Raw genomic sequence first — 14,662 nt, 5'->3', positions numbered from 1 at the left:
ATGTATCTCTTATGTATCTCTTATGTATCTCTTATGTATCTCTTATGTATCTCTTATGTATCTCTCACGTATCTCTCACGTATCTCTCATGTATCTCTCATGTATCTCTCATGTATCTCTCATGTATCTCTCATGTATCTCTCCTGTATCTCTCCTGTATCTCTCCTGTATCTCTCCTGTATCTCTCCTGTATCTCTCCTGTATCTCTCCTGTATCTCTCCTGTATCTCTTATGTATCTCTTATGTATCTCCTATGTATCTCCTATATCTCTCCTATATCTCTCCTATATCTCTCCTATATCTCTCCTATATCTCTTATATATCTCTTATCTCTTATATATCTCTTATATAAGAGATATAGGAGATATATAAGAGATATATAAGAGATATATAAGAGATAAGAGATATATAAGAGATATATAAGAGATATATAAGAGATATATAAGAGATATATAAGAGATATATAAGAGATATAGGAGATATATAAGAGATATATATCTCTTATGTATCTCTTATATATCTCTTATATATCTCTTATATATCTCTTATATATCTCTTATATATCTCTTATATATCTCTTATGTATCTCTTATATATCTCTTATATATCTCTTATATATCTCCTATATCGCTTATATATCTCTTATTTATCTCTTATATATCTCTTATATATCTCTTATATATCTCTATATCTCTTATATATCTCTTATTTATCTCTTATATATCTCTTATATATCTCTTATGTATCTTTTTTATATCTCTTATATATCTCTTATATATCTCTTATATATCTCTTATATCTCTTATATATCTCTTATCTCTTATATATCTCTTATCTCTTATATATCTCTTATTTATCTCTTATATATCTCTTATATATCTCTTATATATCTCTTATCTCTTATATATCTCTTATGTATCTCTTATGTATCTCTTATGTATCTCTTATATATCTCTTATGTATCTCTTATATATCTCTTATATATCTCTTATATATCTCCTATATCGCTTATATATCTCTTATATATCTCTTATATATCTCTTATATATCTCCTATATCTCTTATATATCTCTTATATATCTCTTATATATCTCTTATGTATCTATTATGTATCTCTTATGTATCTCTTATGTATCTCTTATGTATCTCTTATATATCTCTTATATATTTCTATATCTCTTATATATCTCTTATGTATCTCTTATATATCTTTTTTATATCTCTTATATATCTCTTATATATCTCTTATGTATCTCTTATATATCTCCTATATCTCTTATATATCTCTTATATATCTCTTATTTATCTCTTATATATCTCTTATATATCTCTTATGTATCTTTTTTATATCTCTTATATATCTCTTATATATCTCTTATATATCTCTTATATATCTTTTTTGTATCTCTTATGTATCTCTTATGTATCTCTTATATATCTCTTATATATCTCCTATATCTCTCCTATATCTCTCATATATCTCTCATATATCTCTTATGTATCTCTTATGTATCTCTTATGTATCTCTTATATATCTCTTATATATCTCTTATATATCTCCTATATCGCTTATATATCTCTTATATATCTCTTATATATCTCTTATATATCTCTTATATATCTCTATATCTCTTATATATCTCTTATGTATCTCTTATATATCTTTTTTATATCTCTTATATATCTCTTATATATCTCTTATGTATCTCTTATATATCTCCTATATCTCTTATATATCTCTTATATATCTCTTATTTATCTCTTATATATCTCTTATATATCTCTTATGTATCTTTTTTATATCTCTTATATATCTCTTATATATCTCTTATATATCTCTTATATCTCTTATATATCTCTTATCTCTTATATATCTCTTATCTCTTATATATCTCTTATTTATCTCTTATATATCTCTTATTTATCTCTTATATATCTCTTATATATCTCTTATATATCTCTTATATATCTCTTATGTATCTCTTATATATCTCTTATATATCTCTTATATATCTCTTATCTCTTATATATCTCTTATGTATCTCTTATGTATCTCTTATGTATCTCTTATATATCTCTTATGTATCTCTTATATATCTCTTATATATCTCTTATATATCTCCTATATCTCTTATATATCTCTTATATATCTCTTATATATCTCTTATATATCTCTTATATATCTCTTATGTATCTCTTATGTATCTCTTATGTATCTCTTATGTATCTCTTATGTATCTCTTATATATCTCTTATGTATCTCTTATGTATCTCTTATATATCTCTTATATATCTCCTATATCGCTTATATATCTCTTATATATCTCTTATATATCTCTTATATATCTCTTATATATCTATATATCTCTTATATATCTCTTATGTATCTCTTATATATCTTTTTTATATCTCTTATATATCTCTTATATATCTCTTATGTATCTCTTATATATCTCCTATATCTCTTATATATCTCTTATATATCTCTTATGTATCTCTTATGTATCTTTTTTATATCTCTTATATATCTCTTATATATCTCTTATATATCTCTTATATATCTTTTTTGTATCTCTTATGTATCTCTTATGTATCTCTTATATATCTCTTATATATCTCCTATATCTCTCCTATATCTCTCATATATCTCTCATGTATCTCTCATGTATCTCTTATGTATCTCTTATGTATCTCTTATGTATCTCTTATGTATCTCTTATGTATCTCTTATATATCTCTTATATATCTCCTATATCTCTCCTATATCTCTCCTATATCTCTCCTATATCTCTCATATATCTCTCATATATCTCTCATGTATCTCTTATATATCTCTTATGTATCTCTTATATATCTCTTATATATCTCTTATATATCTCTTATATATCTCTTATATATCTCTTATGTATCTCTTATGTATCTCTTATGTATCTCTTATGTATCTCTTATGTATCTCTTATATATCTCTTATATATCTCTTATATATCTCTTATATATCTTTTTTATATCTCTTATATATCTCTTATGTATCTCTTATGTATCTCTTATATATCTCTTATATATCTCTTATATATCTCTTATGTATCTCTTATATATCTCTTATATATCTCTTATGTATCTCTTATCTCTTATATATCTCTTATGTATCTCTTATGTATCTCTTATGTATCTCTTATGTATCTCTCATGTATCTCTCATGTATCTCTCATGTATCTCTCATGTATCTCTCCTGTATCTCTCCTGTATCTCTCCTGTATCTCTCCTGTATCTCTCCTGTATCTCTCCTGTATCTCTCCTGTATCTCTCCTGTATCTCTTATGTATCTCCTATGTATCTCCTATATCTCTCCTATATCTCTCCTATATCTCTCCTATATCTCTCCTATATCTCTCCTATATCTCTTATATATCTCTTATCTCTTATATATCTCTTATATAAGAGATATAGGAGATATATAAGAGATATATAAGAGATATATAAGAGATAAGAGATATATAAGAGATATATAAGAGATATATAAGAGATATATAAGAGATATATAAGAGATATAGGAGATATATAAGAGATATATATCTCTTATATATCTCTTATATATCTCTTATATATCTCTTATATATCTCTTATATATCTCTTATGTATCTCTTATGTATCTCTTATGTATCTCTTATGTATCTCTTATATATCTCTTATGTATCTCTTATATATCTCTTATATATCTCTTATATATCTCCTATCTCGCTTATATATCTCTTATATATCTCTTATATATCTCTTATATATCTCTATATCTCTTATATATCTCTTATATATCTCTATCTCTTATATATCTTATATATCTCCTATATATCTCCTATATATCTCTTATATATCTCCTATATATCTCTTATGTATCTCTTATATATATCTCTTATATATCTCTTATGTATCTCTTATATATCTCTTATATATCTCTTATATCTTATATATCTCTTGTATATCTCTTATATATCTCCTATATCTCTTATATATCTCTTATATATCTCTTATATATCTCTATATATCTCTTATGTATCTCTTATATATATCTCTTATATATATCTTATATATCTCTATATCTCTTATATATCTCTTATATATCTCCTATATTTCTAATGTATCTCTTATATATCTCTTATATATCTCTTATATATCTATTATATATCTCTTATATATCTCTTATATATCTCTTATCTCCTATATATCTCTTATATATCTCTTATATATCTCTTATATATCTCTTATATATCTCTTATCTCCTATATATCTCTTATATATCTCTTATATATCTCTTATATATCTCTTATATATCTCTTATGGCTTATATATCTCTTATGTATCTCTTATATATCTCTTATATATCTCTTATCTCTTATATATCTCTTATATATCTCTTATATATCTCTTATCTCTTATATATCTCTTATATATCTCTTATATATCTCTTATCTCCTATATATCTCTTATATATCTCTTATGTATCTCTTATATATCTCTTATATATCTCTTATATATCTCTTATATATCTCTTATATATCTCTTATATATCTCTTATATCTCTTATATATCTCTTATCTCTTATATATCTCTTATCTCTTATATATCTCTTATTTATCTCTTATATATCTCTTATTTATCTCTTATATATCTCTTATATATCTCTTATATATCTCTTATATATCTCTTATATATCTCTTATGTATCTGTTATATATCTCTTATATATCTCTTATATATCTCTTATATATCTCCTATATCGCTTATATATCTCTTATATATCTCTTATATATCTCTTATATATCTCTTATATATCTCTATATCTCTTATATATCTCTTATATATCTCTATCTCTTATATATCTTATATATCTCCTATATATCTCCTATATATCTCTTATATATCTCCTATATATCTCTTATGTATCTCTTATATATATCTCTTATATATCTCTTATGTATCTCTTATATATCTCTTATATATCTCTTATATCTTATATATCTCTTGTATATCTCTTATATATCTCCTATATCTCTTATATATCTCTTATATATCTCTATATATCTCTTATGTATCTCTTATATATATCTTATATATCTCTATATCTCTTATATATCTCTTATATATCTCCTATATTTCTAATGTATCTCTTATATATCTCTTATATATCTCTTATATATCTCTTATATATCTCTTATATATCTCTTATATATCTCTTATCTCCTATATATCTCTTATATATCTCTTATATATCTCTTATATATCTCTTATATATCTCTTATCTCCTATATATCTCTTATATATCTCTTATATATCTCTTATCTCTTATATATCTCTTATATATCTCTTATATATCTCTTATCTCCTATATATCTCTTATATATCTCTTATGTATCTCTTATATATCTCTTATATATCTCTTATATATCTTTTTTATATCTCTTATATATCTCTTATGTATCTCTTATGTATCTCTTATATATCTCTTATATATCTCTTATATATCTCTTATGTATCTCTTATATATCTCTTATATATCTCTTATGTATCTCTTATCTCTTATATATCTCTTATGTATCTCTTATGTATCTCTTATGTATCTCTTATGTATCTCTCATGTATCTCTCATGTATCTCTCATGTATCTCTCCTGTATCTCTCCTGTATCTCTCCTGTATCTCTCCTGTATCTCTCCTGTATCTCTCCTGTATCTCTCCTGTATCTCTCCTGTATCTCTTATGTATCTCCTATGTATCTCCTATATCTCTCCTATATCTCTCCTATATCTCTCCTATATCTCTTATATATCTCTTATCTCTTATATATCTCTTATATAAGAGATATAGGAGATATATAAGAGATATATAAGAGATATATAAGAGATAAGAGATATATAAGAGATATATAAGAGATATATAAGAGATATATAAGAGATATATAAGAGATATAGGAGATATATAAGAGATATATATCTCTTATATATCTCTTATATATCTCTTATATATCTCTTATATATCTCTTATATATCTCTTATGTATCTCTTATGTATCTCTTATGTATCTCTTATGTATCTCTTATATATCTCTTATGTATCTCTTATATATCTCTTATATATCTCTTATATATCTCCTATCTCGCTTATATATCTCTTATATATCTCTTATATATCTCTTATATATCTCTATATCTCTTATATATCTCTTATATATCTCTATCTCTTATATATCTTATATATCTCCTATATATCTCCTATATATCTCTTATATATCTCCTATATATCTCTTATGTATCTCTTATATATATCTCTTATATATCTCTTATGTATCTCTTATATATCTCTTATATATCTCTTATATCTTATATATCTCTTGTATATCTCTTATATATCTCCTATATCTCTTATATATCTCTTATATATCTCTTATATATCTCTATATATCTCTTATGTATCTCTTATATATATCTCTTATATATATCTTATATATCTCTATATCTCTTATATATCTCTTATATATCTCCTATATTTCTAATGTATCTCTTATATATCTCTTATATATCTCTTATATATCTCTTATATATCTCTTATATATCTCTTATATATCTCTTATCTCCTATATATCTCTTATATATCTCTTATATATCTCTTATATATCTCTTATATATCTCTTATATATCTCTTATCTCCTATATATCTCTTATATATCTCTTATATATCTCTTATATATCTCTTATATATCTCTTATGGCTTATATATCTCTTATGTATCTCTTATATATCTCTTATATATCTCTTATCTCTTATATATCTCTTATATATCTCTTATATATCTCTTATCTCTTATATATCTCTTATATATCTCTTATATATCTCTTATATATCTCTTATCTCCTATATATCTCTTATATATCTCTTATGTATCTCTTATATATATCTTATATATCTCTTATATATCTCTTATATATCTCTTATATATCTCTTATATATCTCTTATATATCTCTTATATATCTCTTATATCTCTTATATATCTCTTATCTCTTATATATCTCTTATCTCTTATATATCTCTTATTTATCTCTTATATATCTCTTATTTATCTCTTATATATCTCTTATATATCTCTTATATATCTCTTATATATCTCTTATATATCTCTTATGTATCTGTTATATATCTCTTATATATCTCTTATATATCTCTTATATATCTCCTATATCGCTTATATATCTCTTATATATCTCTTATATATCTCTTATATATCTCTTATATATCTCTATATCTCTTATATATCTCTTATATATCTCTATCTCTTATATATCTTATATATCTCCTATATATCTCCTATATATCTCTTATATATCTCCTATATATCTCTTATGTATCTCTTATATATATCTCTTATATATCTCTTATGTATCTCTTATATATCTCTTATATATCTCTTATATCTTATATATCTCTTGTATATCTCTTATATATCTCCTATATCTCTTATATATCTCTTATATATCTCTATATATCTCTTATGTATCTCTTATATATATCTTATATATCTCTATATCTCTTATATATCTCTTATATATCTCCTATATTTCTAATGTATCTCTTATATATCTCTTATATATCTCTTATATATCTCTTATATATCTCTTATATATCTCTTATATATCTCTTATCTCCTATATATCTCTTATATATCTCTTATATATCTCTTATATATCTCTTATATATCTCTTATCTCCTATATATCTCTTATATATCTCTTATATATCTCTTATCTCTTATATATCTCTTATATATCTCTTATATATCTCTTATCTCCTATATATCTCTTATATATCTCTTATGTATCTCTTATATATCTCTTATATATCTCTTATATATCTCTTATATATCTCTTATATATCTCTTATATATCTCTTATATATCTCTTATATATCTCTTATATCTCTTATATATCTCTTATTTATCTCTTATTTATCTCTTATATATCTCTTATATATCTCTTATATATCTCTTATATATCTCTTATATATCTCTTATGTATCTCTTATATATCTCTTATATATCTCTTATATATCTCTTATCTCTTATATATCTCTTATGTATCTCTTATGTATCTCTTATGTATCTCTTATATATCTCTTATGTATCTCTTATATATCTCTTATATATCTCTTATATATCTCCTATATCGCTTATATATCTCTTATGTATCTCTTATGTATCTCTTATGTATCTCTTATGTATCTCTTATGTATCTCTTATATATCTCTTATGTATCTCTTATATATCTCTTATATATCTCCTATATCGCTTATATATCTCTTATATATCTCTTATATATCTCTTATATATCTCTTATATATCTCTTATATATCTCTATATCTCTTATATATCTCTTATATATCTCTTATATATCTCTTATATATCTCTTATATATCTCCTATATCTCTTATTTATCTCTTATATATCTCTTATATATCTCTTATGTATCTTTTTTATATCTCTTATATATCTCTTATATATCTCTTATATATCTCTTATATATCTTTTTTGTATCTCTTATGTATCTCTTATGTATCTCTTATATATCTCCTATATCTCTCCTATATCTCTCCTATATCTCTCATGTATCTCTTATATATCTCTTATATATCTCTTATATATCTCGTATATATCTTATATATCTCTTATATATATATATATATATATATCTCTTATATATCTCTTATATATCTCTTATATATCTCTTATGTATCTCTTATGTATCTCTTATATATCTCTTATGTATCTCTTATCTCTTATATATCTCTTATGTATCTCTTATGTATCTCTTATGTATCTCTTATGTATCTCTTATGTATCTCTTATGTATCTCTCATGTATCTCTCATGTATCTCTCATGTATCTCTCATGTATCTCTCATGTATCTCTCATGTATCTCTCATGTATCTCTCCTGTATCTCTCCTGTATCTCTCCTGTATCTCTCCTGTATCTCTCCTGTATCTCTCCTGTATCTCTCCTGTATCTCTCCTGTATCTCTCCTGTATCTCTCCTGTATCTCTCCTGTATCTCCTATGTATCTCCTATATCTCTCCTATATCTCTCCTATATCTCTCCTATATCTCTCCTATATCTCTCCTATATCTCTTATATATCTCTTATCTCTTATATATCTCTTATATAAGAGATATAGGAGATATATAAGAGATATATAAGAGATATATAAGAGATAAGAGATATATAAGAGATATATAAGAGATATATAAGAGATATATAAGAGATATATAAGAAATATAGGAGATATATAAGAGATATATATCTCTTATATATCTCTTATATATCTCTTATATATCTCTTATATATCTCTTATATATCTCTTATGTATCTCTTATGTATCTCTTATGTATCTCTTATGTATCTCTTATATATCTCTTATATATCTCTTATATATCTCTTATATCTCTTATATATCTCTTATCTCTTATATATCTCTTATCTCTTATATATCTCTTATTTATCTCTTATATATCTCTTATTTATCTCTTATATATCTCTTATATATCTCTTATATATCTCTTATATATCTCTTATATATCTCTTATGTATCTCTTATATATCTCTTATATATCTCTTATATATCTCTTATCTCTTATATATCTCTTATGTATCTCTTATGTATCTCTTATGTATCTCTTATATATCTCTTATGTATCTCTTATATATCTCTTATATATCTCTTATATATCTCCTATATCGCTTATATATCTCTTATATATCTCTTATATATCTCTTATATATCTCTTATATATCTCTATATCTCTTATATATCTCTTATGTATCTCTTATATATCTTTTTTATATCTCTTATATATCTCTTATATATCTCTTATGTATCTCTTATATATCTCCTATATCTCTTATATATCTCTTATATATCTCTTATGTATCTTTTTTATATCTCTTATATATCTCTTATATATCTCTTATATATCTCTTATATATCTTTTTTGTATCTCTTATATATCTCCTATATCTCTCCTATATCTCTCATATATCTCTCATATATCTCTCATATATCTCTTATGTATCTCTTATGTATCTCTTATGTATCTCTTATGTATCTCTTATATATCTCTTATATATCTCCTATATCTCTCCTATATCTCTCCTATATCTCTCCTGTATCTCTCATGTATCTCTCATGTATCTCTTATATATCTCTTATATATCTCTTATATATCTCTTATCTCTTATATATCTCTTATATATCTCTTATGTATCTCTTATGTATCTCTTATATATCTCTTATATATCTCTTATATATCTCTTATATATCTTTTTTATATCTCTTATATATCTCTTATGTATCTCTTATATATCTCTTATATATCTCTTATATATCTCTTATGTATCTCTTATATATATCTTATATATCTCTTATGTATCTCTTATCTCTTATATATCTCTTATGTATCTCTTATCTCTTATATATCTCTTATGTATCTCTTATCTCTTATGTATCTCTTATGTATCTCTTATGTATCTCTTATGTATCTCTTATCTCTTATGTATCTCTTATGTATTTCTTATGTATCTCTTATGTATCTCTTATGTATCTCTCATGTATCTCTCATGTATCTCTCATGTATCTCTCATGTATCTCTCCTGTATCTCTCCTGTATCTCTCCTGTATCTCTCCTGTATCTCTCCTGTATCTCTCCTGTATCTCTCCTGTATCTCTCCTGTATCTCTCCTGTATCTCTCCTGTATCTCTCCTGTATCTCCTATGTATCTCCTATGTATCTCCTATGTATCTCCTATATCTCTCCTATATCTCTCCTATATCTCTCCTATATCTCTCCTATATCTCTTATATATCTCTTATCTCTTATATATCTCTTATATAAGAGATATAGGAGATATATAAGAGATATATAAGAGATATATAAGAGATAAGAGATATATAAGAGATATATAAGAGATATATAAGAGATATATAAGAGATATATAAGAGATATAGGAGATATATAAGAGATATATATCTCTTATATATCTCTTATATATCTCTTATATATCTCTTATATATCTCTTATATATCTCTTATATATCTCTTATGTATCTCTTATGTATCTCTTATGTATCTCTTATATATCTCTTATGTATCTCTTATATATCTCTTATATATCTCTTATATATCTCCTATATCGCTTATATATCTCTTATATATCTCTTATATATCTCTTATATATCTCTTATATATCTCTATATCTCTTATATATCTCTTATATATCTCTATCTCTTATATATCTTATATATCTCCTATATATCTCCTATATATCTCTTATATATCTCCTATATATCTCTTATGTATCTCTTATATATATCTCTTATATATCTCTTATGTATCTCTTATATATCTCTTATATATCTCTTATATCTTATATATCTCTTGTATATCTCTTATATATCTCCTATATCTCTTATATATCTCTTATATATCTCTTATATATCTCTATATATCTCTTATGTATCTCTTATATATATCTTATATATCTCTATATCTCTTATATATCTCTTATATATCTCTTATATATCTCTTATCTCTTATATATCTCTTATATATCTCTTATATATCTCTTATCTCCTATATATCTCTTATATATCTCTTATGTATCTCTTATATATCTCTTATATATCTCTTATATATCTCTTATATATCTCTTATATATCTCTTATATATCTCTTATATCTCTTATATATCTCTTATTTATCTCTTATTTATCTCTTATATATCTCTTATATATCTCTTATATATCTCTTATATATCTCTTATATATCTCTTATCTCTTATATATCTCTTATGTATCTCTTATGTATCTCTTATGTATCTCTTATATATCTCTTATGTATCTCTTATATATCTCTTATATATCTCTTATATATCTCCTATATCGCTTATATATCTCTTATGTATCTCTTATGTATCTCTTATGTATCTCTTATGTATCTCTTATGTATCTCCTATGTATCTCCTGTATCTCTCCTGTATCTCTCTTGTATCTCTTATGTATCTCTTATGTATCTCCTATGTATCTCCTATATCTCTCCTATATCTCTCCTATATCTCTCCTATATCTCTCATATATCTCTTATATATCTCTTATCTCTTATATATCTCTTATATAAGAGATATAGGAGATATATAAGAGATATATAAGAGATATATAAGAGAAAAGAGATATATAAGAGATATATAAGAGATATATAAGAGATATATAAGAGATATATAAGAGATATATAAGAGATATAGGAGATATATAAGAGATATATATCTCTTATATATCTCTTATATATCTCTTATATATCTCTTATATATCTCTTATATATCTCTTATATATCTCTTATATATCTCTTATGTATCTCTTATGTATCTCTTATGTATCTCTTATGTATCTCTTATATATCTCTTATGTATCTCTTATGTATCTCTTATGTATCTCTTATGTATCTCTTATGTATCTCTTATATATCTCTTATGTATCTCTTATATATCTCTTATATATCTCTTATATATCTCCTATATCGCTTATATATCTCTTATATATCTCTTATATATCTCTTATATATCTCTTATATATCTCTATCTCTTATATATCTTATATATCTCCTATATATCTCCTATATATCTCTTATATATCTCCTATATATCTCTTATGTATCTCTTATATATATCTCTTATATATCTCTTATGTATCTCTTATATATCTCTTATATATCTCTTATATCTTATATATCTCTTATATATCTCTTATATATCTCTATATATCTCTTATGTATCTCTTATATATATCTCTTATATATATCTTATATATCTCTATATCTCTTATATATCTCTTATATATCTCCTATATTTCTAATGTATCTCTTATATATCTCTTATATATCTCTTATATATCTCTTATATATCTCTTATATATCTCTTATCTCCTATATATCTCTTATATATCTCTTATATATCTCTTATATATCTCTTATATATCTCTTATCTCCTATATATCTCTTATATATCTCTTATATATCTCTTATGGCTTATATATCTCTTATGTATCTCTTATATATCTCTTATATATCTCTTATCTCTTATATATCTCTTATATATCTCTTATATATCTCTTATATATCTCTTATCTCTTATATATCTCTTATATGTCTCTTATATATCCCTTATCTCCTATATATCTCTTATATATCTCTTATCTCTTATATATCTCTTATCTCTTATATATCTCTTATCTCTTATATATCTCTTATTTATCTCTTATATATCTCTTATTTATCTCTTATATATCTCTTATATATCTCTTATATATCTCTTATATATCTCTTATATATCTCTTATGTATCTCTTATATATCTCTTATATATCTCTTATATATCTCTTATCTCTTATATATCTCTTATGTATCTCTTATGTATCTCTTATGTATCTCTTATATATCTCTTATGTATCTCTTATATATCTCTTATATATCTCTTATATATCTCCTATATCGCTTATATATCTCTTATATATCTCTTATTTATCTCTTATATATCTCTTATATATCTCCTATATCTCTTATATATCTCTTATATATCTCTTATGTATCTCTTATGTATCTCTTATGTATCTCTTATATATCTCTTATGTATCTCTTATATATCTCTTATATATCTCTTATATATCTCCTATATCGCTTATATATCTCTTATATATCTCTTATATATCTCTTATATATCTCTTATATATCTCCTATATCTCTTATATATCTCTTATATATCTCTTATGTATCTCTTATGTATCTCTTATGTATCTCTTATATATCTCTTATATATCTCTTATATATCTCTTATATATCTTTTTTATATCTCTTATATATCTCTTATGTATCTCTTATGTATCTCTTATATATCTCTTATATATCTCTTATATATCTCTTATGTATCTCTTATATATCTCTTATATATCTCTTATGTATCTCTTATCTCTTATATATCTCTTATGTATCTCTTATCTCTTATATATCTCTTATGTATCTCTTATCTCTTATGTATCTCTTATGTATCTCTTATGTATCTCTTATATATCTCTTATGTATCTCTTATCTCTTATGTATCTCTTATGTATTTCTTATGTATCTCTTATGTATCTCTCATGTATCTCTCATGTATCTCTCATGTATCTCTCATGTATCTCTCCTGTATCTCTCCTGTATCTCTCCTGTATCTCTCCTGTATCTCTCCTGTATCTCTCCTGTATCTCTCCTGTATCTCTCCTGTATCTCTCCTGTATCTCTCCTGTATCTCTCCTGTATCTCTCCTGTATCTCCTATGTATCTCCTATATCTCTCCTATATCTCTCCTATATCTCTCCTATATCTCTCCTATATCTCTTATATATCTCTTATCTCTTATATATCTCTTATATAAGAGATATAGGAGATATATAAGAGATATATAAGAGATATATAAGAGATAAGAGATATATAAGAGATATATAAGAGATATATAAGAGATATATAAGAGATATATAAGAAATATAGGAGATATATAAGAGATATATATCTCTTATATATCTCTTATATATCTCTTATATATCTCTTATATA

Source organism: Crinia signifera, chromosome 12, assembly GCF_055691185.1.
Source record: "Crinia signifera chromosome 12, ASM5569118v1, whole genome shotgun sequence".
Lineage (NCBI taxonomy): Eukaryota > Metazoa > Chordata > Amphibia > Anura > Myobatrachidae > Crinia > Crinia signifera.
This window is presented reverse-complemented; position numbering follows the sequence as displayed.